The sequence below is a fragment of the Taudactylus pleione genome, unplaced genomic scaffold (assembly GCF_031769625.1).
Source record: "Taudactylus pleione unplaced genomic scaffold, aTauple2 ptg000311l, whole genome shotgun sequence".
In the NCBI taxonomy this organism is placed as follows: domain Eukaryota; kingdom Metazoa; phylum Chordata; class Amphibia; order Anura; family Myobatrachidae; genus Taudactylus; species Taudactylus pleione.
The window spans coordinates 343,382-368,064 of NW_028284712.1; the positions used below are offsets into that span (position 1 = coordinate 343,382).

Below are 24,683 nucleotides of genomic sequence, written 5' to 3' on the forward strand. Positions count from 1 at the left end.
AGCCCACATCTCTATAAAATAAAGATTTGAAAACTCTCAAACTTTTAGAGTAAAAAAATGATGACCTTATAAAATATAGGTTTTAAATTGAAGAATTAAATCCGTTGAGTTTCCAACTGAATATTAAAATTTTCACTTTTCATAGATAGGGAATTAGATACATTTAGAGCAGCCTAAGATGATGCATACATTAGCAAAATGTGGAGAGAGAGTAGTCTGAATTGAGTTGGAAAGCAGCTATGTACTTCCTCTCAGCCATTGAACTTAAATTTGCCAGCCATGAGCCAATTCCAAGCTTGAGAACTTTGCATCAATAGCAGCACATGAGTTTTAGTGCATACAGTGTCTTCTGCTTTGAAGTTACAAGCTGACCAATATTGATGGGAACTCACGTGCTTCAGTCAAGAAATGCTCTGTGAGAGCAGCATGTGGCTCTAATCTCAGACCTTCCCTAAGATTAGTTTTAGGAGCAACTACAGTACTCTGCATGTAACCTCACCACTGAGCTTCTCTCCACATATTGAGCATTTAGTTTCAAGACTGTTTTAAAGCTCATCTTCGAAGATGTCAGAAAACTTAGAGTGACATTGGAAATTAAAAATGTAAAAATCAAATTAACAGCCCACATCTCTATAAAATAAAGATTTGAAAACTTTCAAACTTTTAGAGTAAAAAAATTATGACCTTATAAAATATAGGTTTTAAATTGAAGAATTAAATCCGTTGAGTTTCTAACTGAATACTCAAATTTTCACTTTTCATAGATAGGGAAATAGATACATTTAGAGCAGCCTAAGATGAGGCATACATTAGCAAAATGTGGAGAGAGAGTAGTCTGAATTGAGTTGGAAAGCAGCTATGTACTTCATCTCAGCCATTGAACTTAAATTTGCCAGCCATAAGCCAATTCCAAGCTTGAGAACTTTGCATCAATAGCAGCACATGAGTTTTAGTGCATACAGTGTCTTCTGCTTTGAAGTTACAAGCTGACCAATTTTGATGGGAACTCACTTGCTTCAGTCAAGAAATGCTCTGTGAGAGCAGCATGTGGCTCTAATCTCAGACCTTCCCCAAGGTTAGTTTTAGGAGCAACTACAGTACTCTGCATGTAGCCTCACCACTGAGCTTCTCTCCACATTTTGAGCATTTAGTTTCAAGACTGTTTTAAAGCTCAACTTCGAAGATGTCAGAAAACTTAGAGTGACACAGGAAATTAAAAATGTAAAAATCAAATTAACAGCCCACATCTCTATAAAATAAAGATTTGAAAACTTTCAAACTTTTAGAGTAAAAAAATGATGACCTTATAAAATATAGGTTTTAAATTGAAGAATTAAATCCGTTGAGTTTCTAACTGAATATTAAAATTTTCACTTTTCATAGATAGGGAAATAGATACATTTAGAGCAGCCTAAGATGATGCATACATTAGCAAAATGTGGAGAGAGAGTAGTCTGAATTGAGTTGGAAAGCAGCTATGTACTTCCTCTCAGCCATTGAACTTAAATTTGCCAGCCATGAGCCAAATCCAAGCTTGAGAACTTTGCATCAATAGCAGCACATGAGTTTTAGTGCATACAGTGTCTTCTGCTTTGAAGTTACAAGCTGACCAATATTGATGGGAACTCACGTGCTTCAGTCAAGAAATGCTCTGTGAGAGCAGCATGTGGCTCTAATCTCAGACCTTCCCCAAGGTTAGTTATAGGAGCAACTACAGTACTCTGCTTGTAGCCTCACAACTGAGCTTCTCTCCACATATTGAGCATTTAGTTTCACGACTGTTTTAAAGCTCAACTTTGAAGATGTCAGAAAACTTAGGGTGACACAGGAAATTAAAAATGTAAAAATCAAATTAACAGCCCACATCTCTATAAAATAAGGATTTGAAAACTTTCAAACGTTTAGAGTAAAAAAATGATGACCTTATAAAATATAGGTTTTAAATTGAAGTATTAAATCCAGTTGAGTTTCTAACTGAATATTCAAATTTTCACTTTTCATAGATAGGGAAATAGATACATTTAGAGCAGCCTAAGATGAGGCATACATTAGCAAAATGTGGAGAGAGAGTAGTCTGAATTGAGTTGGAAAGCAGCTATGTACTTCTTATCAGCCATTGAACTTAAATTTGCCAGCCATAAGCCAATTCCAAGCTTGAGAACTTTGCATCAATAGCAGCACATGAGTTTTAGTGCATACAGTGTCTTCTGCTTTGAAGTTACAAGCTGACCAATATTGATGGGAACTCACTTGCTTCAGTCAAGAAATGCTCTGTGAGAGCAGCATGTGGCTCTAATCTCAGACCTTCCCCAAGGTTAGTTTTAGGAGCAACTACAGTACTCTGCATGTAGCCTCACCACTGAGCTTCTCTCCACATATTGAGCATTTAGTTTCAAGACTGTTTTACAGCTCATCTTCGAAGATGTCAGAAAACTTAGAGTGACATTGGAAATTAAAAATGTAAAAATCAAATTAACAGCCCACATCTCTATAAAATAAAGATTTGAAAACTTTCAAACTTTTAGAGTAAAAAAATGATGACCTTATAAAATATAGGTTTTAAATTGAAGAATTAAATCCAGTTGAGTTTCTAACTGAATATTCAAATTTTCACTTTTTATAGATAGGGAAATAGATATATTTAGAGCAGCCTAAGATGAGGCATACATTAGCAAAATGTGGAGAGAGAGTAGTCTGAATTGAGTTGGAAAGCAGCTATGTACTTCCTCTCAGCCATTGAACTTAAATTTGCCAGCCATGAGCCAATTCCAAGCTTGAGAACTTTGCATCAATAGCAGCACATGAGTTTTAGTGCATACAGTGTCTTCTGCTTTGAAGTTACAAGCTGACCAATATTGATGGGAACTCACTTGCTTCAATCAAGAAAATCTCTGTGAGAGCAGCATGTGGCTCTAATCTCAGACCTTCCCCAAGGTTAGTTTTAGGAGCAACTACAGTACTCTGCTTGTAGCCTCACAACTGAGCTTCTCTCCACATATTGAGCATTTAGTTTCACGACTGTTTTAAAGCTCAACTTTGAAGAAGTCAGAAAACTTAGGGTGACACAGGAAATTAAAAATGTAAAAATCAAATTAACAGCCCACATCTCTATAAAATAAGGATTTGAAAACTTTCAAACGTTTAGAGTAAAAAAATGATGACCTTATAAAATATAGGTTTTAAATTGAAGTATTAAATCCAGTTGAGTTTCTAACTGAATATTCAAATTTTCACTTTTCATAGATAGGGAAATAGATACATTTAGAGCAGCCTAAGATGAGGCATACATTAGCAAAATGTGGAGAGAGAGTAGTCTGAATTGAGTTGGAAAGCAGCTATGTACTTCTTATCAGCCATTGAACTTAAATTTGCCAGCCATAAGCCAATTCCAAGCTTGAGAACTTTGCATCAATAGCAGCACATGAGTTTTAGTGCATACAGTGTCTTCTGCTTTGAAGTTACAAGCTGACCAATATTGATGGGAACTCACTTGCTTCAGTCAAGAAATGCTCTGTGAGAGCAGCATGTGGCTCTAATCTCAGACCTTCCCCAAGATTAGTTTTAGGAGCAACTACAGTACTCTGCATGTAGTCTCACCACTGAGCTTCTCTCCACATATTGAGCATTTAGTTTTAAGACTGTTTTAAAGCTCATCTTCGAAGATGTCAGAAAACTTAGAGTGACATTGGAAATTAAAAATGTAAAAATCAAATTAACAGCCCACATCTCTATAAAATAAAGATTTGAAAACTTTCAAACTTTTAGAGTAAAAAAATGATGACCTTATAAAATATAGGTTTTAAATTGAAGAATTAAATCCGTTGAGTTTCTAACTGAATACTCAAATTTTCACTTTTCATAGATAGGGAAATAGATACATTTAGAGCAGCCTAAGATGAGGCATACATTAGCAAAATGTGGAGAGAGAGTAGTCTGAATTGAGTTGGAAAGCAGCTATGTACTTCCTCTCAGCCATTGAACTTAAATTTGCCAGCCATAAGCCAATTCCAAGCTTGAGAACTTTGCATCAATAGCAGCACATGAGTTTTAGTGCATACAGTGTCTTCTGCTTTGAAGTTACAAGCTGACCAATTTTGATGGGAACTCACTTGCTTCAGTCAAGAAATGCTCTGTGAGAGCAGCATGTGGCTCTAATCTCAGACCTTCCCCAAGGTTAGTTTTAGGAGCAACTACAGTACTCTGCATGTAGCCTCACCACTGAGCTTCTCTCCACATTTTGAGCATTTAGTTTCAAGACTGTTTTAAAGCTCAACTTCGAAGATGTCAGAAAACTTAGAGTGACACAGGAAATTAAAAATGTAAAAATCAAATTAACAGCCCACATCTCTATAAAATAAAGATTTGAAAACTTTCAAACTTTTATAGTAAAAAAATGATGACCTTATAAAATATAGGTTTTAAATTGAAGAATTAAATCCGTTGAGTTTCTAACTGAATACTCAAATTTTCACTTTTCATAGATAGGGAAATAGATACATTTAGAGCAGCCTAAGATGAGGCATACATTAGCAAAATGTGGAGAGAGAGTAGTCTGAATTGAGTTGGAAAGCAGCTATGTACTTCCTCTCAGCCATTGAACTTAAATTTGCCAGCCATAAGCCAATTCCAAGCTTGAGAACTTTGCATCAATAGCAGCACATGAGTTTTAGTGCATACAGTGTCTTCTGCTTTGAAGTTACAAGCTGACCAATTTTGATGGGAACTCACTTGCTTCAGTCAAGAAATGCTCTGTGAGAGCAGCATGTGGCTCTAATCTCAGACCTTCCCCAAGGTTAGTTTTAGGAGCAACTACAGTACTCTGCATGTAGCCTCACCACTGAGCTTCTCTCCACATTTTGAGCATTTAGTTTCAAGACTGTTTTAAAGCTCAACTTCGAAGATGTCAGAAAACTTAGAGTGACACAGGAAATTAAAAATGTAAAAATCAAATTAACAGCCCACATCTCTATAAAATAAAGATTTGAAAACTTTCAAACTTTTAGAGTAAAAAAATGATGACCTTATAAAATATAGGTTTTAAATTGAAGAATTAAATCCGTTGAGTTTCTAACTGAATATTAAAATTTTCACTTTTCATAGATAGGGAAATAGATACATTTAGAGCAGCCTAAGATGATGCATACATTAGCAAAATGTGGAGAGAGAGTAGTCTGAATTGAGTTGGAAAGCAGCTATGTACTTCCTCTCAGCCATTGAACTTAAATTTGCCAGCCATGAGCCAAATCCAAGCTTGAGAACTTTGCATCAATAGCAGCACATGAGTTTTAGTGCATACAGTGTCTTCTGCTTTGAAGTTACAAGCTGACCAATATTGATGGGAACTCACGTGCTTCAGTCAAGAAATGCTCTGTGAGAGCAGCATGTGGCTCTAATCTCAGACCTTCCCCAAGGTTAGTTTTAGGAGCAACTACAGTACTCTGCTTGTAGCCTCACCCCTGAGCTTCTCTCCACATATTGAGCATTTAGTTTCATGACTGTTTTAAAGCTCAACTTTGAAGATGTCAGAAAACTTAGGGTGACACAGGAAATTAAAAATGTAAAAATCAAATTAACAGCCCACATCTCTATAAAATAAGGATTTGAAAACTTTCAAACGTTTAGAGTAAAAAAATGATGACCTTTTAAAATATAGGTTTTAAATTGAAGTATTAAATCCAGTTGAGTTTCTAACTGAATATTCAAATTTTCACTTTTCATAGATAGGGAAATAGATACATTTAGAGCAGCCTAAGATGAGGCATACATTAGCAAAATGTGGAGAGAGAGTAGTCTGAATTGAGTTGGAAAGCAGCTATGTACTTCTTATCAGCCATTGAACTTAAATTTGCCAGCCATAAGCCAATTCCAAGCTTGAGAACTTTGCATCAATAGCAGCACATGAGTTTTAGTGCATACAGTGTCTTCTGCTTTGAAGTTACAAGCTGACCAATATTGATGGGAACTCACTTGCTTCAGTCAAGAAATGCTCTGTGAGAGCAGCATGTGGCTCTAATCTCAGACCTTCCCCAAGATTAGTTTTAGGAGCAACTACAGTACTCTGCATGTAGCCTCACCACTGAGCTTCTCTCCACATATTGAGCATTTAGTTTCAAGACTGTTTTAAAGCTCATCTTCGAAGATGTCAGAAAACTTAGAGTGACATTGGAAATTAAAAATGTAAAAATCAAATTAACAGCCCACATCTCTATAAAATAAAGATTTGAAAACTTTCAAACTTTTAGAGTAAAAAAATGATGACCTTATAAAATATAGGTTTTAAATTGAAGAATTAAATCCAGTTGAGTTTCTAACTGAATATTCAAATTTTCACTTTTTATAGATAGGGAAATTGATATATTTAGAGCAGCCTAAGATGAGGCATACATTAGCAAAATGTGGAGAGAGAGTAGTCTGAATTGAGTTGGAAAGCAGCTATGTACTTCCTCTCAGCCATTGAACTTAAATTTGCCAGCCATGAGCCAATTCCAAGCTTGAGAACTTTGCATCAATAGCAGCACATGAGTTTTAGTGCATACAGTGTCTTCTGCTTTGAAGTTACAAGCTGACCAATATTGATGGGAACTCACTTGCTTCAATCAAGAAATTCTCTGTGAGAGCAGCATGTGGCTCTAATCTCAGACCTTCCCCAAGGTTAGTTTTAGGAGCAACTACAGTACTCTGCATGTAGCCTCACCCCTGAGCTTCTCTTCACATATTGAGCATTTAGTTTCAAGACTGTTTTAAAGCTCAACTTCGAAGATGTCAGAAAACTTAGAGTGACACAGGAAATTAAAAATTTAAAAATCAAATTAACAGCCCACATCTCTATAAAATAAAGATTTGAAAACTCTCAAACTTTTAGAGTAAAAAAATGATGACCTTATAAAATATAGGTTTTAAATTGAAGAATTAAATCCGTTGAGTTTCCAACTGAATATTAAAATTTTCACTTTTCATAGATAGGGAATTAGATACATTTAGAGCAGCCTAAGATGATGCATACATTAGCAAAATGTGGAGAGAGAGTAGTCTGAATTGAGTTGGAAAGCAGCTATGTACTTCCTCTCAGCCATTGAACTTAAATTTGCCAGCCATGAGCCAATTCCAAGCTTGAGAACTTTGCATCAATAGCAGCACATGAGTTTTAGTGCATACAGTGTCTTCTGCTTTGAAGTTACAAGCTGACCAATATTGATGGGAACTCACGTGCTTCAGTCAAGAAATGCTCTGTGAGAGCAGCATGTGGCTCTAATCTCAGACCTTCCCCAAGGTTAGTTTTAGGAGCAACTACAGTACTCTGCTTGTAGCCTCACAACTGAGCTTCTCTCCACATATTGAGCATTTAGTTTCACGACTGTTTTAAAGCTCAACTTTGAAGATGTCAGAAAACTTAGGGTGACACAGGAAATTAAAAATGTAAAAATCAAATTAACAGCCCACATCTCTATAAAATAAGGATTTGAAAACTTTCAAACGTTTAGAGTAAAAAAATGATGACCTTATAAAATATAGGTTTTAAATTGAAGAATTAAATCCAGTTGAGTTTCTAACTGAATATTCAAATTTTCACTTTTCATAGATAGGGAAATAGATACATTTAGAGCAGCCTAAGATGAGGCATACATTAGCAAAATGTGGAGAGAGAGTAGTCTGAATTGAGTTGGAAAGCAGCTATGTACTTCTTATCAGCCATTGAACTTAAATTTGCCAGCCATAAGCCAATTCCAAGCTTGAGAACTTTGCATCAATAGCAGCACATGAGTTTTAGTGCATACAGTGTCTTCTGCTTTGAAGTTACAAGCTGACCAATATTGATGGAAACTCACTTGCTTCAGTCAAGAAATGCTCTGTGAGAGCAGCATGTGGCTCTAATCTCAGACCTTCCCCAAGATTAGTTTTAGGAGCAACTACAGTACTCTGCATGTAGCCTCACCACTGAGCTTCTCTCCACATATTGAGCATTTAGTTTCAAGACTGTTTTAAAGCTCATCTTCGAAGATGTCAGAAAACTTAGAGTGACATTGGAAATTAAAAATGTAAAAATCAAATTAACAGCCCACATCTCTATAAAATAAAGATTTGAAAACTTTCAAACTTTTAGAGTAAAAAAATTATGACCTTATAAAATATAGGTTTTAAATTGAAGAATTAAATCCGTTGAGTTTCTAACTGAATACTCAAATTTTCACTTTTCATAGATAGGGAAATAGATACATTTAGAGCAGCCTAAGATGAGGCATACATTAGCAAAATGTGGAGAGAGAGTAGTCTGAATTGAGTTGGAAAGCAGCTATGTACTTCCTCTCAGCCATTGAACTTAAATTTGCCAGCCATAAGCCAATTCCAAGCTTGAGAACTTTGCATCAATAGCAGCACATGAGTTTTAGTGCATACAGTGTCTTCTGCTTTGAAGTTACAAGCTGACCAATTTTGATGGGAACTCACTTGCTTCAGTCAAGAAATGCTCTGTGAGAGCAGCATGTGGCTCTAATCTCAGACCTCCCCAAGGTTAGTTTTAGGAGCAACTACAGTACTCTGCATGTAGCCTCACCACTGAGCTTCTCTCCACATTTTGAGCATTTAGTTTCAAGACTGTTTTAAAGCTCAACTTCGAAGATGTCAGAAAACTTAGAGTGACACAGGAAATTAAAAATGTAAAAATCAAATTAACAGCCCACATCTCTATAAAATAAAGATTTGAAAACTTTCAAACTTTTAGAGTAAAAAAATGATGACCTTATAAAATATAGGTTTTAAATTGAAGAATTAAATCCGTTGAGTTTCTAACTGAATATTAAAATTTTCACTTTTCATAGATAGGGAAATAGATACATTTAGACCAGCCTAAGATGATGAATACATTAGCAAAATGTGGAGAGAGAGTAGTCTGAATTGAGTTGGAAAGCAGCTATGTACTTCCTCTCAGCCATTGAACTTAAATTTGCCAGCCATGAGCCAATTCCAAGCTTGAGAACTTTGCATCAATAGCAGCACATGAGTTTTAGTGCATACAGTGTCTTCTGCTTTGAAGTTACAAGCTGACCAATATTGATGGGAACTCACTTGCTTCAGTCAAGAAATGCTCTGTGAGAGCAGCATGTGGCTCTAATCTCAGACCTTCCCCAAGGTTAGTTTTAGGAGCAACTACAGTACTCTGCATGTAGCCTCACCACTGAGCTTCTCTCCACATATTGAGCATTTAGTTTCAAGACTGTTTTAAAGCTCATCTTCGAAGATGTCAGAAAACTTAGAGTGACATTGGAAATTAAAAATGTAAAAATCAAATTAACAGCCCACATCTCTATAAAATAAAGATTTGAAAACTTTCAAACTTTTAGAGTAAAAAAATGATGACCTTATAAAATATAGGTTTTAAATTGAAGAATTAAATCCGTTGAGTTTCTAACTGAATACTCAAATTTTCACTTTTCATAGATAGGGAAATAGATACATTTAGAGCAGCCTAAGATGAGGCATACATTAGCAAAATGTGGAGAGAGAGTAGTCTGAATTGAGTTGGAAAGCAGCTATGTACTTCCTCTCAGCCATTGAACTTAAATTTGCCAGCCATAAGCCAATTCCAAGCTTGAGAACTTTGCATCAATAGCAGCACATGAGTTTTAGTGCATACAGTGTCTTCTGCTTTGAAGTTACAAGCTGACCAATTTTGATGGGAACTCACTTGCTTCAGTCAAGAAATGCTCTGTGAGAGCAGCATGTGGCTCTAATCTCAGACCTTCCCCAAGGTTAGTTTTAGGAGCAACTACAGTACTCTGCATGTAGCCTCACCACTGAGCTTCTCTCCACATTTTGAGCATTTAGTTTCAAGACTGTTTTAAAGCTCAACTTCGAAGATGTCAGAAAATTTAGAGTGACACAGGAAATTAAAAATGTAAAAATCAAATTAACAGCCCACATCTCTATAAAATAAAGATTTGAAAACTTTCAAACTTTTAGAGTAAAAAAATGATGACCTTATAAAATATAGGTTTTAAATTGAAGAATTAAATCCGTTGAGTTTCTAACTGAATATTCAAATTTTCACTTTTCATAGATAGGGAAATAGATACATTTAGAGCAGCCTAAGATGAGGCATACATTAGCAAAATGTGGAGAGAGAGTAGTCTGAATTGAGTTGGAAAGCAGCTATGTACTTCCTCTCAGCCATTGAACTTAAATTTGCCAGCCATGAGCCAATTCCAAGCTTGAGAACTTTGCATCAATAGCAGCACATGAGTTTTAGTGCATACAGTGTCTTCTGCTTTGAAGTTACAAGCTGACCAATATTGATGGGAACTCACTTGCTTCAGTCAAGAAATGCTCTGTGAGAGCAGCATGTGGCTCTAATCTCAGACCTTCCCCAAGGTTAGTTTTAGGAGCAACTACAGTACTCTGCATGTAGCCTCACCACTGAGCTTCTCTCCACATATTGAGCATTTAGTTTCAAGACTGTTTTAAAGCTCATCTTCGAAGATGTCAGAAAACTTAGAGTGACATAGGAAATTAAAAGTTTAAAAATCAAATTAACAGCCCACATCTCTATAAAATAAAGATTTGAAAACTTTCAAACTTTTAGAGTAAAAAAATGATGACCTTATAATATATAGGTTTTAAATTGAAGAATTAAATCCGTTGAGTTTCTAACTGAATATTAAAATTTTCACTTTTCATAGATAGGGAAATAGATACATTTAGAGCAGCCTAAGATGAGGCATAAATTAGCAAAATGTGGAGAGAGAGTAGTCTGAATTGATTTGGAAAGCAGCTATGTACTTCCTCTCAGCCATTGAACTTAAATTTGCCAGCCATGAGCCAATTCCAAGCTTGAGAACTTTGCATCAATAGCAGCACATGAGTTTTAGTGCATACAGTGTCTTCTGCTTTGAAGTTACAAGCTGACCAATATTGATGGGAACTCACTTGCTTCAGTCAAGAAATGCTCTGTGAGAGCAGCATGTGGCTCTAATCTCAGACCCTCCCCAAGGTTAGTTTTAGGAGCAACTACAGTACTCTGCATGTAGCCTCACCCCTGAGCTTCTCTCCACATATTGAGCATTTAGTTTCAAGACTGTTTTAAAGCTCAACTTCGAAGATGTCAGAAAATTTAGAGTGACACAGGAAATTAAAAATGTAAAAATCAAATTAACAGCCCACATCTCTATAAAATAAGGATTTGAAAACTTTCAAACTTTTAGAGTAAAAAAATGATGACCTTATAAAATATAGGTTTTAAATTGAAGAATTAAATCCAGTTGAGTTTCTAACTGAATATTCAAATTTTCACTTTTCATAGATAGGGAAATAGATACATTTAGAGCAGCCTAAGATGAGGCATACATTAGCAAAATGTGGAGAGAGAGTAGTCTGAATTGAGTTGGAAAGCAGCTATGTACTTCCTCTCAGCCATTGAACTTAAATTTGCCAGCCATGAGCCAATTCCAAGCTTGAGAACTTTGCATCAATAGCAGCACATGAGTTTTAATGCATAGTGTCTTCTGCTTTGAAGTTACAAGCTGACCAATATTGATGGGAACTCACTTGCTTCAGTCAAGAAATGCTCTGTGAGAGCAGCATGTGGCTCTAATCTCAGACCTTCCCCAAGGTTAGTTTTAGGAGCAACTACAGTACTCTGCATGTAGCCTCACCACTGAGCTTCTCTCCACATATTGAGCATTTAGTTTCAAGACTGTTTTAAAGCTCATCTTCGAAGATGTCAGAAAACTTAGAGTGACATAGGAAATTAAAAGTTTAAAAATCAAATTAACAGCCCACATCTCTATAAAATAAAGATTTGAAAACTTTCAAACTTTTAGAGTAAAAAAATGATGACCTTATAAAATATAGGTTTTAAATTGAAGAATTAAATCCGTTGAGTTTCTAACTGAATATTAAAATTTTCACTTTTCATAGATAGGGAAATAGATACATTTAGAGCAGCCTAAGATGAGGCATACATTAGCAAAATGTGGAGAGAGAGTAGTCTGAATTGATTTGGAAAGCAGCTATGTACTTCCTCTCAGCCATGGAACTTAAATTTGCCAGCCATGAGCCAATTCCAAGCTTGAGAACTTTGCATCAATAGCAGCACATGAGTTTTAGTGCATACAGGGTCTTCTGCTTTGAAGTTACAAGCTGACCAATATTGATGGGAACTCACTTGCTTCAGTCAAGAAATGTTCTGTGAGAGCAGCATGTGGCTCTAATCTCAGACCTTCCCCAAGGTTAGTTTTAGGAGCAACTACAGTACTCTGCATGTAGCCTCACCACTGAGCTTCTCTCCACATATTGAGCATTTAGTTTCAAGACTGTTTTAAAGCTCATCTTCGAAGATGTCAGAAAACTTAGAGTGACATAGGAAATTAAAAGTTTAAAAATCAAATTAACAGCCCACATCTCTATAAAATAAAGATTTGAAAACTTTCAAACGTTTAGAGTAAAAAAATGATGACCTTATAAAATATAGGTTTTAAATTGAAGTATTAAATCCAGTCGAGTTTCTAACTGAATATTAAAATTTTCACTTTTCATAGATAGGGAAATAGATACATTTAGAGCAGCCTAAGATGAGGCATACATTAGCAAAATGTGGAGAGAGAGTAGTCTGAATTGAGTTGGAAAGCAGCTATGTACTTCTTATCAGCCATTGAACTTAAATTTGCCAGCCATAAGCCAATTCCAAGCTTGAGAACTTTGCATCAATAGCAGCACATGAGTTTTAGTGCATACAGTGTCTTCTGCTTTGAAGTTACAAGCTGACCAATATTGATGGGAACTCACTTGCTTCAGTCAAGAAATGCTCTGTGAGAGCAGCATGTGGCTCTAATCTCAGACCTTCCCCAAGGTTAGTTTTAGGAGCAACTACAGTACTCTGCATGTAGCCTCACCACTGAGCTTCTCTCCACATATTGAGCATTTAGTTTCAAGACTGTTTTAAAGCTCATCTTCGAAGATGTCAGAAAACTTAGAGTGACATTGGAAATTAAAAATGTAAAAATCAAATTAACAGCCCACATCTCTATAAAATAAAGATTTGAAAACTTTCAAACTTTTAGAGTAAAAAAATGATGACCTTATAAAATATAGGTTTTAAATTGAAGAATTAAATCCGTTGAGTTTCTAACTGAATACTCAAATTTTCACTTTTCATAGATAGGGAAATAGATACATTTAGAGCAGCCTAAGATGAGGCATACATTAGCAAAATGTGGAGAGAGAGTAGTCTGAATTGAGTTGGAAAGCAGCTATGTACTTCCTCTCAGCCATTGAACTTAAATTTGCCAGCCATAAGCCAATTCCAAGCTTGAGAACTTTGCATCAATAGCAGCACATGAGTTTTAGTGCATACAGTGTCTTCTGCTTTGAAGTTACAAGCTGACCAATTTTGATGGGAACTCACTTGCTTCAGTCAAGAAATGCTCTGTGAGAGCAGCATGTGGCTCTAATCTCAGACCTTCCCCAAGGTTAGTTTTAGGAGCAACTACAGTACTCTGCATGTAGCCTCACCACTGAGCTTCTCTCCACATTTTGAGCATTTAGTTTCAAGACTGTTTTAAAGCTCAACTTCGAAGATGTCAGAAAATTTAGAGTGACACAGGAAATTAAAAATGTAAAAATCAAATTAACAGCCCACATCTCTATAAAATAAAGATTTGAAAACTTTCAAACTTTTAGAGTAAAAAAATGATGACCTAATAAAATATAGGTTTTAAATTGAAGAATTAAATCCGTTGAGTTTCTAACTGAATATTAAAATTTTCACTTTTCATAGATAGGGAAATAGATACATTTAGAGCAGCCTAAGATGATGCATACATTAGCAAAATGTGGAGAGAGAGTAGTCTGAATTGAGTTGGAAAGCAGCTATGTACTTCCTCTCAGCCATTGAACTTAAATTTGCCAGCCATGAGCCAATTCCAAGCTTGAGAACTTTGCATCAATAGCAGCACATGAGTTTTAATGCATAGTGTCTTCTGCTTTGAAGTTACAAGCTGACCAATATTGATGGGAACTCACTTGCTTCAGTCAAGAAATGCTCTGTGAGAGCAGCATGTGGCTCTAATCTCAGACCTTCCCCAAGGTTAGTTTTAGGAGCAACTACAGTACTCTGCATGTAGCCTCACAACAGAGCTTCTCTCCACATATTGAGCATTTAGCTTCAAGAATGTTTTAAAGCTCAACTTTGAAGATGTCAGAAAACTTTGGGTGACACAGGAAATTAAAAATGTAAAAATCAAATTAACAGCCCACATCTCTATAAAATAAGGATTTGAAAACTTTCAAACTTTTAGAGTAAAAAAATGATGACCTTATAAAATATAGGTTTTAAATTGAAGAATTAAATCCAGTTGAGTTTCTAACTGAATATTCAAATTTTCACTTTTCATAGATAGGGAAATAGATACATTTAGAGCAGCCTAAGATGAGGCATACATTAGCAAAATGTGGAGAGAGAGTAGTCTGAATTGAGTTGGAAAGCAGCTATGTACTTCCTCTCAGCCATTGAACTTAAATTTGCCACCCATGAGCCAATTCCAAGCTTGAGAACTTTGCATCAATAGCAGCACATGAGTTTTAGTGCATACAGTGTCTTCTGCTTTGAAGTTACAAGCTGACCAATATTGATGGGAACTCACTTGCTTCAGTCAAGAAATGCTCTGTGAGAGCAGCATGTGGCTCTAATCTCAGACCTTCCCCAAGGTTAGTTTTAGGAGCAACTACAGTACTCTGCATGTAGCCTCACCACTGAGCTTCTCTCCACATATTGAGCATTTAGTTTCAAGACTGTTTTAAAGCTCATCTTCGAAGATGTCAGAAAACTTAGAGTGACATTGGAAATTAAAAATGTAAAAATCAAATTAACAGCCCACATCTCTATAAAATAAAGATTTGAAAACTTTCAAACTTTTAGAGTAAAAAAATGATGACCTTATAAAATATAGGTTTTAAATTGAAGAATTAAATCCGTTGAGTTTCTAACTGAATACTCAAATTTTCACTTTTCATAGATAGGGAAATAGATACATTTAGAGCAGCCTAAGATGAGGCATACATTAGCAAAATGTGGAGAGAGAGTAGTCTGAATTGAGTTGGAAAGCAGCTATGTACTTCCTCTCAGCCATTGAACTTAAATTTGCCAGCCATAAGCCAATTCCAAGCTTGAGAACTTTGCATCAATAGCAGCACATGAGTTTTAGTGCATACAGTGTCTTCTGCTTTGAAGTTACAAGCTGACCAATTTTGATGGGAACTCACTTGCTTCAGTCAAGAAATGCTCTGTGAGAGCAGCATGTGGCTCTAATCTCAGACCTTCCCCAAGGTTAGTTTTAGGAGCAACTACAGTACTCTGCATGTAGCCTCACCACTGAGCTTCTCTCCACATTTTGAGCATTTAGTTTCAAGACTGTTTTAAAGCTCAACTTCGAAGATGTCAGAAAATTTAGAGTGACACAGGAAATTAAAAATGTAAAAATCAAATTAACAGCCCACATCTCTATAAAATAAAGATTTGAAAACTTTCAAACTTTTAGAGTAAAAAAATGATGACCTTATAAAATATAGGTTTTAAATTGAAGAATTAAATCCGTTGAGTTTCTAACTGAATATTAAAATTTTCACTTTTCATAGATAGGGAAATAGATACATTTAGAGCAGCCTAAGATGATGCATACATTAGCAAAATGTGGAGAGAGAGTAGTCTGAATTGAGTTGGAAAGCAGCTATGTACTTCCTCTCAGCCATTGAACTTAAATTTGCCAGCCATGAGCCAATTCCAAGCTTGAGAACTTTGCATCAATAGCAGCACATGAGTTTTAGTGCATACAGGGTCTTCTGCTTTGAAGTTACAAGCTGACCAATATTGATGGGAACTCACTTGCTTCAGTCAAGAAATGTTCTGTGAGAGCAGCATGTGGCTCTAATCTCAGACCTTCCCCAAGGTTAGTTTAAGGAGCAACTACAGTACTCTGCATGTAGCCTCACCACTGAGCTTCTCTCCACATATTGAGCATTTAGTTTCAAGACTGTTTTAAAGCTCATCTTCGAAGATGTCAGAAAACTTAGAGTGACATAGGAAATTAAAAGTTTAAAAATCAAATTAACAGCCCACATCTCTATAAAATAAAGATTTGAAAACTTTCAAACTTTTAGAGTAAAAAAATGATGACCTTATAAAATATAGGTTTTAAATTGAAGAATTAAATCCGTTGAGTTTCTAACTGAATATTCAAATTTTCACTTTTCATAGATAGGGAAATAGATACATTTAGAGCAGCCTAAGATGAGGCATACATTAGCAAAATGTGGAGAGAGAGTAGTCTGAATTGATTTGGAAAGCAGCTATGTACTTCTTATCAGCCATTGAACTTAAATTTGCCAGCCATGAGCCAATTCCAAGCTTGAGAACTTTGCATCAATAGCAGCACATGAGTTTTAGTGCATACAGGGTCTTCTGCTTTGAAGTTACAAGCTGACCAATATTGATGGGAACTCACTTGCTTCAGTCAAGAAATGCTCTGTGAGAGCAGCATGTGGCTCTAATCTCAGACCTTCCCCAAGATTAGTTTTAGGAGCAACTACAGTACTCTGCATGTAGCCTCACAACAGAGCTTCTCTCCACATATTGAGCATTTAGCTTCAAGACTGTTTTAAAGCTCAACTTTGAAGATGTCAGAAAACTTTGGGTGACACAGGAAAATAAAAATGTAAAAATCAAATTAACAGCCCACATCTCTATAAAATAAGGATTTGAAAACTTTCAAACTTTTAGAGTAAAAAAATGATGACCTTATAAAATATAGGTTTTAAATTGAAGAATTAAATCCAGTTGAGTTTCTAACTGAATATTCAAATTTTCACTTTTCATAGATAGGGAAATAGATACATTTAGAGCAGCCTAAGATGAGGCATACATTAGCAAAATGTGGAGAGAGAGTAGTCTGAATTGAGTTGGAAAGCAGCTATGTACTTCCTCTCAGCCATTGAACTTAAATTTGCCAGCCATGAGCCAATTCCAAGCTTGAGAACTTTGCATCAATAGCAGCACATGAGTTTTAGTGCATACAGTGTCTTCTGCTTTGAAGTTACAAGCTGACCAATATTGATGGGAACTCACTTGCTTCAGTCAAGAAATGCTCTGTGAGAGCAGCATTTGGCTCTAATCTCAGACCTTCCCCAAGGTTAGTTTTAGGAGCAACTACAGTACTCTGCATGTAGCCTCACCACTGAGCTTCTCTCCACATATTGAGCATTTAGTTTCAAGACTGTTTTAAAGCTCATCTTCGAAGATGTCAGAAAACTTAGAGTGACATAGGAAATTAAAAGTTTAAAAATCAAATTAACAGCCCACATCTCTATAAAATAAAGATTTGAAAACTTTCAAACTTTTAGAGTAAAAAAATGATGACCTTATAATATATAGGTTTTAAATTGAAGAATTAAATCCGTTGAGTTTCTAACTGAATATTAAAATTTTCACTTTTCATAGATAGGGAAATAGATACATTTAGAGCAGCCTAAGATGAGGCATAAATTAGCAAAATGTGGAGAGAGAGTAGTCTGAATTGATTTGGAAAGCAGCTATGTACTTCCTCTCAGCCATTGAACTTAAATTTGCCAGCCATGAGCCAATTCCAAGCTTGAGAACTTTGCATCAATAGCAGCACATGAGTTTTAGTGCATACAGTGTCTTCTGCTTTGAAGTTACAAGCTGACCAATATTGATGGGAACTCACTTGCTTCAGTCAAGAAATGCTCTGTGAGAGCAGCATGTGGCTCTAATCTCAGACCCTCCCCAAGGTTAGTTTTAGGAGCAACTACAGTACTCTGCATGTAGCCTCACCCCTGAGCTTCTCTCCACATATTGAGCATTTAGTTTCAAGACTGTTTTAAAGCTCAACTTCGAAGATGTCAGAAAATTTAGAGTGACACAGGAAATTAAAAATGTAAAAATCAAATTAACAGCCCACATCTCTATAAAATAAGGATTTGAAAACTTTCAAACTTTTAGAGTAAAAAAATGATGACCTTATAAAATATAGGTTTTAAATTGAAGAATTAAATCCAGTTGAGTTTCTAACTGAATATTCAAATTTTCACTTTTCATAGATAGGGAAATAGATACATTTAGAGCAGCCTAAGATGAGGCATACATTAGCAAAATGTGGAGAGAGAGTAGTCTGAATTGAGTTGGAAAGCAGCTATGTACTTCCTCTCAGCCATTGAACTTAAATTTGCCAGCCATGAGCCAATTCCAAGCTTGAGAACTTTGCATCAATAGCAGCACATGAGTTTTAATGCATAGTGTCTTCTGCTTTGAAGTTACAAGCTGACCAATATTGATGGGAACTCACTTGCTTCAGTCAAGAAATGCTCTGTGAGAGCAGCATGTGGCTCTAATCTCAGACCTTCCCCAAGGTTAGTTTTAGGAGCAACTACAGTACTCTGCATGTAGCCTCACCACTGAGCTTCTCTCCACATATTGAGCATTTAGTTCCAAGACTGTTTTAAAGCTCATCTTCGAAGATGTCAGAAAATTTAGAGTGACATAGGAAATTAAAAGTTTAAAAATCAAATTAACAGCCCACATCTCTATAAAATAAAGATTTGAAAACTTTCAAACTTTTAGAGTAAAAAAATGATGACCTTATAAAATATAGGTTTTAAATTGAAGAATTAAATCCGTTGAGTTTCTAACTGAATATTAAAATTTTCACTTTTCATAGATAGGGAAATAGATACATTTAGAGCAGCCTAAGATGAGGCATACATTAGCAAAATGTGGAGAGAGAGTAGTCTGAATTGATTTGGAAAGCAGCTATGTACTTCCTCTCAGCCATGGAACTTAAATTTGCCAGCCATGAGCCAATTCCAAGCTTGAGAACTTTGCATCAATAGCAGCACATGAGTTTTAGTGCATACAGGGTCTTCTGCTTTGAAGTTACAAGCTGACCAATATTGATGGGAACTCACTTGCTTCAGTCAAGAAATGTTCTGTGAGAGCAGCATGTGGCTCTAATCTCAGACCTTCCCCAAGGTTAGTTTTAGGAGCAACTACAGTACTCTGCATGTAGCCTCACCACTGAGCTTCTCTCCACATATTGAGCATTTAGTTTCAAGACTGTTTTAAAGCTCATCTTCGAAGATGTCAGAAAACTTAGAGTGACATAGGAAATTAAAAGTTTAAAAATCAAATTAACAGCCCACATCTCTATAAAATAAAGATTTGAAAACTTTCAAACTTTTAGAGTAAAAAAATGATGACCTTATAAAATATAGGTTTTAAATTGAAGAATTAAATCCGTTGAGTTTCTAACTGAATATTCAAATTTTCACTTTTCATAGATAGGGAAATAGATACAGTTAGAGCAGCCTAAGATGAGGCATACATTAGCAAAATGTGGAGAGAGAGTAGTCTGAATTGATTTGGAAAGCAGCTATGTACTTCTTATCAGCCATTGAACTTAAATTTGCCAGCCATGAGCCAATTCCAAGCTTGAGAACTTTGCATCAATAGCAGCACATGAGTTTTAGTGCATACAGGGTCTTCTGCTTTGAAGTTACAAGCTGACCAATATTGATGGGAACTCACTTGCTTCAGTCAAGAAATGCTCTGTGAGAGCAGCATGTGGATCTAATCTCAGACCTTCCCCAAGATTAGTTTTAGGAGCAACTACAGTACTCTGCATGTAGCCTCACAACAGAGCTTCTCTCCACATATTGAGCATTTAGCTTCAAGACTGTTTTAAAGCTCAACTTTGAAGATGTCAGAAAACTTTGGGTGACACAGGAAAATAAAAATGTAAAAATCAAATTAACAGCCCACATCTCTATAAAATAAGGATTTGAAAACTTTCAAACTTTTAGAGTAAAAAAATGATGACCTTATAAAATATAGGTTTTAAATTGAAGAATTAAATCCAGTTGAGTTTCTAACTGAATATTCAAATTTTCACTTTTCATAGATAGGGAAATAGGTACATTTAGAGCAGCCTAAGATGAGGCATACATTAGCAAAATGTGGAGAGAGAGTAGTCTGAATTGAGTTGGAAAGCAGCTATGTACTTCCTCTCAGCCATTGAACTTAAATTTGCCAGCCATGAGCCAATTCCAAGCTTGAGAACTTTGCATCAATAGCAGCACATGAGTTTTAGTGCATACAGTGTCTTCTGCTTTGAAGTTACAAGCTGACCAATATTGATGGGAACTCACTTGCTTCAGTCAAGAAATGCTCTGTGAGAGCAGCATTTGGCTCTAATCTCAGACCTTCCCCAAGGTTAGTTTTAGGAGCAACTACAGTACTCTGCATGTAGCCTCACCACTGAGCTTCTCTCCACATATTGAGCATTTAGTTTCAAGACTGTTTTAAAGCTCATCTTCGAAGATGTCAGAAAACTTAGAGTGACATAGGAAATTAAAAGTTTAAAAATCAAATTAACAGCCCACATCTCTATAAAATAAAGATTTGAAAACTTTCAAACTTTTAGAGTAAAAAAATGATGACCTTATAATATATAGGTTTTAAATTGAAGAATTAAATCCGTTGAGTTTCTAACTGAATATTAAAATTTTCACTTTTCATAGATAGGGAAATAGATACATTTAGAGCAGCCTAAGATGAGGCATAAATTAGCAAAATGTGGAGAGAGAGTAGTCTGAATTGATTTGGAAAGCAGCTATGTACTTCCTCTCAGCCATTGAACTTAAATTTGCCAGCCATGAGCCAATTCCAAGCTTGAGAACTTTGCATCAATAGCAGCACATGAGTTTTAGTGCATACAGTGTCTTCTGCTTTGAAGTTACAAGCTGACCAATATTGATGGGAACTCACTTGCTTCAGTCAAGAAATGCTCTGTGAGAGCAGCATGTGGCTCTAATCTCAGACCCTCCCCAAGGTTAGTTTTAGGAGCAACTACAGTACTCTGCATGTAGCCTCACCCCTGAGCTTCTCTCCACATATTGAGCATTTAGTTTCAAGACTGTTTTAAAGCTCAACTTCGAAGATGTCAGAAAATTTAGAGTGACACAGGAAATTAAAAATGTAAAAATCAAATTAACAGCCCACATCTCTATAAAATAAGGATTTGAAAACTTTCAAACTTTTAGAGTAAAAAAATGATGACCTTATAAAATATAGGTTTTAAATTGAAGAATTAAATCCAGTTGAGTTTCTAACTGAATATTCAAATTTTCACTTTTCATAGATAGGGAAATAGATACATTTAGAGCAGCCTAAGATGAGGCATACATTAGCAAAATGTGGAGAGAGAGTAGTCTGAATTGAGTTGGAAAGCAGCTATGTACTTCCTCTCAGCCATTGAACTTAAATTTGCCAGCCATGAGCCAATTCCAAGCTTGAGAACTTTGCATCAATAGCAGCACATGAGTTTTAATGCATAGTGTCTTCTGCTTTGAAGTTACAAGCTGACCAATATTGATGGGAACTCACTTGCTTCAGTCAAGAAATGCTCTGTGAGAGCAGCATGTGGCTCTAATCTCAGACCTTCCCCAAGGTTAGTTTTAGGAGCAACTACAGTACTCTGCATGTAGCCTCACAACAGAGCTTCTCTCCACATATTGAGCATTTAGCTTCAAGACTGTTTAAAAGCTCAACTTTGAAGATGTCAGAAAACTTTGGGTGACACAGGAAATTAAAAATGTAAAAATCAAATTAACAGCCCACATCTCTATAAAATAAGGATTTGAAAACTTTCAAACTTTTAGAGTAAAAAAATGATGACCTTATAAAATATAGGTTTTAAATTGAAGAATTAAATCCAGTTGAGTTTCTAACTGAATATTCAAATTTTCACTTTTCATAGATAGGGAAATAGATACATTTAGAGCAGCCTAAGATGAGGCATACATTAGCAAAATGTGGAGAGAGAGTAGTCTGAATTGATTTGGAAAGCAGCTATGTACTTCTTATCAGCCATTGAACTTAAATTTGCCAGCCATGAGCCAATTCCAAGCTTGAGAACTTTGCATCAATAGCAGCACATGAGTTTTAGTGCATACAGGGTCTTCTGCTTTGAAGTTACAAGCTGACCAATATTGATGGGAACTCACTTGCTTCAGTCAAGAAATGCTCTGTGAGAGCAGCATGTGGATCTAATCTCAGACCTTCCCCAAGATTAGTTTTAGGAGCAACTACAGTACTCTGCATGTAGCCTCACAACAGAGCTTCTCTCCACATATTGAGCATTTAGCTTCAAGACTGTTTTAAAGCTCAACTTTGAAGATGTCAGAAAACTTTGGGTGACACAGGAAAATAAAAATGTAAAAATCAAATTAACAGCCCACATCTCTATAAAATAAGGATTTGAAAACTTTCAAACTTTTAGAGTAAAAAAATGATGACCTTATAAAATATAGGTTTTAAATTGAAGAATTAAATCCAGTTGAGTTTCTAACTGAATATTCAAATTTTCACTTTTCATAGATAGGGAAATAGATACATTTAGAGCAGCCTAAGATGAGGCATACATTAGCAAAATGTGGAGAGAGAGTAGTCTGAATTGAGTTGGAAAGCAGCTATGTACTTCCTCTCAGCCATTGAACTTAAATTTGCCAGCCATGAGCCAATTCCAAGCTTGAGAACTTTGCATCAATAGCAGCACATGAGTTTTAGTGCATACAGTGTCTTCTGCTTTGAAGTTACAAGCTGACCAATATTGATGGGAACTCACTTGCTTCAGTCAAGAAATGCTCTGTGAGAGCAGCATTTGGCTCTAATCTCAGACCTTCCCCAAGGTTAGTTTTAGGAGCAACTACAGTACTCTGCATGTAGCCTCACCACTGAGCTTCTCTCCACATATTGAGCATTTAGTTTCAAGACTGTTTTAAAGCTCATCTTCGAAGATGTCAGAAAACTTAGAGTGACATAGGAAATTAAAAGTTTAAAAATCAAATTAACAGCCCACATCTCTATAAAATAAAGATTTGAAAACTTTCAAACTTTTAGAGTAAAAAAATGATGACCTTATAATATATAGGTTTTAAATTGAAGAATTAAATCCGTTGAGTTTCTAACTGAATATTAAAATTTTCACTTTTCATAGATAGGGAAATAGATACATTTAGAGCAGCCTAAGATGAGGCATAAATTAGCAAAATGTGGAGAGAGAGTAGTCTGAATTGATTTGGAAAGCAGCTATGTACTTCCTCTCAGCCATTGAACTTAAATTTGCCAGCCATGAGCCAATTCCAAGCTTGAGAACTTTGCATCAATAGCAGCACATGAGTTTTAGTGCATACAGTGTCTTCTGCTTTGAAGTTACAAGCTGACCAATATTGATGGGAACTCACTTGCTTCAGTCAAGAAATGCTCTGTGAGAGCAGCATGTGGCTCTAATCTCAGACCCTCCCCAAGGTTAGTTTTAGGAGCAACTACAGTACTCTGCATGTAGCCTCACCCCTGAGCTTCTCTCCACATATTGAGCATTTAGTTTCAAGACTGTTTTAAAGCTCAACTTCGAAGATGTCAGAAAATTTAGAGTGACACAGGAAATTAAAAATGTAAAAATCAAATTAACAGCCCACATCTCTATAAAATAAGGATTTGAAAACTTTCAAACTTTTAGAGTAAAAAAATGATGACCTTATAAAATATAGGTTTTAAATTGAAGAATTAAATCCAGTTGAGTTTCTAACTGAATATTCAAATTTTCACTTTTCATAGATAGGGAAATAGATACATTTAGAGCAGCCTAAGATGAGGCATACATTAGCAAAATGTGGAGAGAGAGTAGTCTGAATTGAGTTGGAAAGCAGCTATGTACTTCCTCTCAGCCATTGAACTTAAATTTGCCAGCCATGAGCCAATTCCAAGCTTGAGAACTTTGCATCAATAGCAGCACATGAGTTTTAATGCATAGTGTCTTCTGCTTTGAAGTTACAAGCTGACCAATACTGATGGGAACTCACTTGCTTCAGTCAAGAAATGCTCTGTGAGAGCAGCATGTGGCTCTAATCTCAGACCTTCCCCAAGGTTAGTTTTAGGAGCAACTACAGTACTCTGCATGTAGCCTCACAACAGAGCTTCTCTCCACATATTGAGCATTTAGCTTCAAGACTGTTTAAAAGCTCAACTTTGAAGATGTCAGAAAACTTTGGGTGACACAGGAAATTAAAAATGTAAAAATCAAATTAACAGCCCACATCTCTATAAAATAAGGATTTGAAAACTTTCAAACTTTTAGAGTAAAAAAATGATGACCTTATAAAATATAGGTTTTAAATTGAAGAATTAAATCCAGTTGAGTTTCTAACTGAATATTCAAATTTTCACTTTTCATAGATAGGGAAATAGATACATTTAGAGCAGCCTAAGATGAGGCATACATTAGCAAAATGTGGAGAGAGAGTAGTCTGAATTGAGTTGGAAAGCAGCTATGTACTTCCTCTCAGCAATTGAACTTAAATTTGCCAGCCATGAGCCAATTCCAAGCTTGAGAACTTTGCATCAATAGCAGCACATGAGTTTTAGTGCATACAGTGTCTTCTGCTTTGAAGTTACAAGCTAACCAATATTGATGGGAACTCACTTGCTTCAGTCAAGAAATGCTCTGTGAGAGCAGCATGTGGCTCTAATCTCAGACCTTCCCCAAGGTTAGTTTTAGGAGCAACTACAGTACTCTGCATGTAGCCTCACCACTGAGCTTCTCTCCACATATTGAGCATTTAGTTTC

General features: G+C 35.9%; 40 non-coding genes across 40 annotated transcripts; all 40 read right to left on the reverse strand.

The window, feature by feature from the left end:
• Positions 1-202: 202 nt before the first annotated feature.
• LOC148510871 (Nuclear RNase P) lies at positions 203-515 on the reverse strand. The gene has a single exon (XR_015869079.1).
• Positions 516-821: 306 nt separating this feature from the next.
• LOC148510872 (Nuclear RNase P) lies at positions 822-1,134 on the reverse strand. The gene has a single exon (XR_015869157.1).
• Positions 1,135-1,440: 306 nt separating this feature from the next.
• LOC148510873 (Nuclear RNase P) lies at positions 1,441-1,753 on the reverse strand. Its single transcript, XR_015869260.1, has one exon.
• A 307-nt stretch (positions 1,754-2,060) lies between these two features.
• LOC148510874 (Nuclear RNase P) lies at positions 2,061-2,373 on the reverse strand. Its single transcript, XR_015869240.1, has one exon.
• Positions 2,374-2,680: 307 nt separating this feature from the next.
• LOC148510875 (Nuclear RNase P) lies at positions 2,681-2,993 on the reverse strand. The gene has a single exon (XR_015869145.1).
• A 307-nt stretch (positions 2,994-3,300) lies between these two features.
• LOC148510876 (Nuclear RNase P) lies at positions 3,301-3,613 on the reverse strand. Its single transcript, XR_015869308.1, has one exon.
• Positions 3,614-3,919: 306 nt separating this feature from the next.
• On the reverse strand, positions 3,920-4,232 carry LOC148510877 (Nuclear RNase P). Its single transcript, XR_015869020.1, has one exon.
• A 306-nt stretch (positions 4,233-4,538) lies between these two features.
• Positions 4,539-4,851, reverse strand: LOC148510878 (Nuclear RNase P). Its single transcript, XR_015869022.1, has one exon.
• Positions 4,852-5,157: 306 nt separating this feature from the next.
• LOC148510879 (Nuclear RNase P) lies at positions 5,158-5,470 on the reverse strand. The gene has a single exon (XR_015869261.1).
• A 307-nt stretch (positions 5,471-5,777) lies between these two features.
• Positions 5,778-6,090, reverse strand: LOC148510880 (Nuclear RNase P). Its single transcript, XR_015869334.1, has one exon.
• Positions 6,091-6,397: 307 nt separating this feature from the next.
• LOC148510881 (Nuclear RNase P) lies at positions 6,398-6,710 on the reverse strand. The gene has a single exon (XR_015869220.1).
• Positions 6,711-7,016: 306 nt separating this feature from the next.
• On the reverse strand, positions 7,017-7,329 carry LOC148510882 (Nuclear RNase P). Its single transcript, XR_015869017.1, has one exon.
• A 307-nt stretch (positions 7,330-7,636) lies between these two features.
• On the reverse strand, positions 7,637-7,949 carry LOC148510883 (Nuclear RNase P). The gene has a single exon (XR_015869369.1).
• A 306-nt stretch (positions 7,950-8,255) lies between these two features.
• LOC148510884 (Nuclear RNase P) lies at positions 8,256-8,567 on the reverse strand. Its single transcript, XR_015869352.1, has one exon.
• Positions 8,568-8,873: 306 nt separating this feature from the next.
• Positions 8,874-9,186, reverse strand: LOC148510885 (Nuclear RNase P). Its single transcript, XR_015869365.1, has one exon.
• A 306-nt stretch (positions 9,187-9,492) lies between these two features.
• Positions 9,493-9,805, reverse strand: LOC148510886 (Nuclear RNase P). The gene has a single exon (XR_015869023.1).
• A 306-nt stretch (positions 9,806-10,111) lies between these two features.
• LOC148510887 (Nuclear RNase P) lies at positions 10,112-10,424 on the reverse strand. Its single transcript, XR_015868761.1, has one exon.
• A 306-nt stretch (positions 10,425-10,730) lies between these two features.
• On the reverse strand, positions 10,731-11,043 carry LOC148510888 (Nuclear RNase P). Its single transcript, XR_015869359.1, has one exon.
• Positions 11,044-11,350: 307 nt separating this feature from the next.
• On the reverse strand, positions 11,351-11,661 carry LOC148510889 (Nuclear RNase P). Its single transcript, XR_015868920.1, has one exon.
• A 306-nt stretch (positions 11,662-11,967) lies between these two features.
• LOC148510890 (Nuclear RNase P) lies at positions 11,968-12,280 on the reverse strand. Its single transcript, XR_015868781.1, has one exon.
• Positions 12,281-12,587: 307 nt separating this feature from the next.
• Positions 12,588-12,900, reverse strand: LOC148510891 (Nuclear RNase P). The gene has a single exon (XR_015869241.1).
• A 306-nt stretch (positions 12,901-13,206) lies between these two features.
• LOC148510892 (Nuclear RNase P) lies at positions 13,207-13,519 on the reverse strand. The gene has a single exon (XR_015869024.1).
• A 306-nt stretch (positions 13,520-13,825) lies between these two features.
• Positions 13,826-14,136, reverse strand: LOC148510893 (Nuclear RNase P). The gene has a single exon (XR_015869004.1).
• A 307-nt stretch (positions 14,137-14,443) lies between these two features.
• LOC148510894 (Nuclear RNase P) lies at positions 14,444-14,756 on the reverse strand. Its single transcript, XR_015869185.1, has one exon.
• A 306-nt stretch (positions 14,757-15,062) lies between these two features.
• Positions 15,063-15,375, reverse strand: LOC148510895 (Nuclear RNase P). Its single transcript, XR_015869025.1, has one exon.
• A 306-nt stretch (positions 15,376-15,681) lies between these two features.
• On the reverse strand, positions 15,682-15,994 carry LOC148510896 (Nuclear RNase P). The gene has a single exon (XR_015869071.1).
• Positions 15,995-16,300: 306 nt separating this feature from the next.
• Positions 16,301-16,613, reverse strand: LOC148510897 (Nuclear RNase P). Its single transcript, XR_015868812.1, has one exon.
• Positions 16,614-16,920: 307 nt separating this feature from the next.
• On the reverse strand, positions 16,921-17,233 carry LOC148510898 (Nuclear RNase P). The gene has a single exon (XR_015869210.1).
• A 306-nt stretch (positions 17,234-17,539) lies between these two features.
• On the reverse strand, positions 17,540-17,852 carry LOC148510899 (Nuclear RNase P). The gene has a single exon (XR_015869360.1).
• Positions 17,853-18,159: 307 nt separating this feature from the next.
• Positions 18,160-18,470, reverse strand: LOC148510900 (Nuclear RNase P). Its single transcript, XR_015868922.1, has one exon.
• A 306-nt stretch (positions 18,471-18,776) lies between these two features.
• LOC148510901 (Nuclear RNase P) lies at positions 18,777-19,089 on the reverse strand. Its single transcript, XR_015868782.1, has one exon.
• A 306-nt stretch (positions 19,090-19,395) lies between these two features.
• Positions 19,396-19,708, reverse strand: LOC148510902 (Nuclear RNase P). The gene has a single exon (XR_015868857.1).
• Positions 19,709-20,015: 307 nt separating this feature from the next.
• LOC148510903 (Nuclear RNase P) lies at positions 20,016-20,328 on the reverse strand. Its single transcript, XR_015869221.1, has one exon.
• A 306-nt stretch (positions 20,329-20,634) lies between these two features.
• LOC148510904 (Nuclear RNase P) lies at positions 20,635-20,947 on the reverse strand. The gene has a single exon (XR_015869361.1).
• Positions 20,948-21,254: 307 nt separating this feature from the next.
• LOC148510905 (Nuclear RNase P) lies at positions 21,255-21,565 on the reverse strand. The gene has a single exon (XR_015869005.1).
• A 307-nt stretch (positions 21,566-21,872) lies between these two features.
• LOC148510906 (Nuclear RNase P) lies at positions 21,873-22,185 on the reverse strand. Its single transcript, XR_015868858.1, has one exon.
• A 307-nt stretch (positions 22,186-22,492) lies between these two features.
• Positions 22,493-22,805, reverse strand: LOC148510907 (Nuclear RNase P). Its single transcript, XR_015869232.1, has one exon.
• A 306-nt stretch (positions 22,806-23,111) lies between these two features.
• Positions 23,112-23,424, reverse strand: LOC148510908 (Nuclear RNase P). The gene has a single exon (XR_015869362.1).
• Positions 23,425-23,731: 307 nt separating this feature from the next.
• Positions 23,732-24,042, reverse strand: LOC148510909 (Nuclear RNase P). The gene has a single exon (XR_015869148.1).
• Positions 24,043-24,349: 307 nt separating this feature from the next.
• Positions 24,350-24,662, reverse strand: LOC148510910 (Nuclear RNase P). Its single transcript, XR_015869187.1, has one exon.
• Positions 24,663-24,683: the final 21 nt, after the last annotated feature.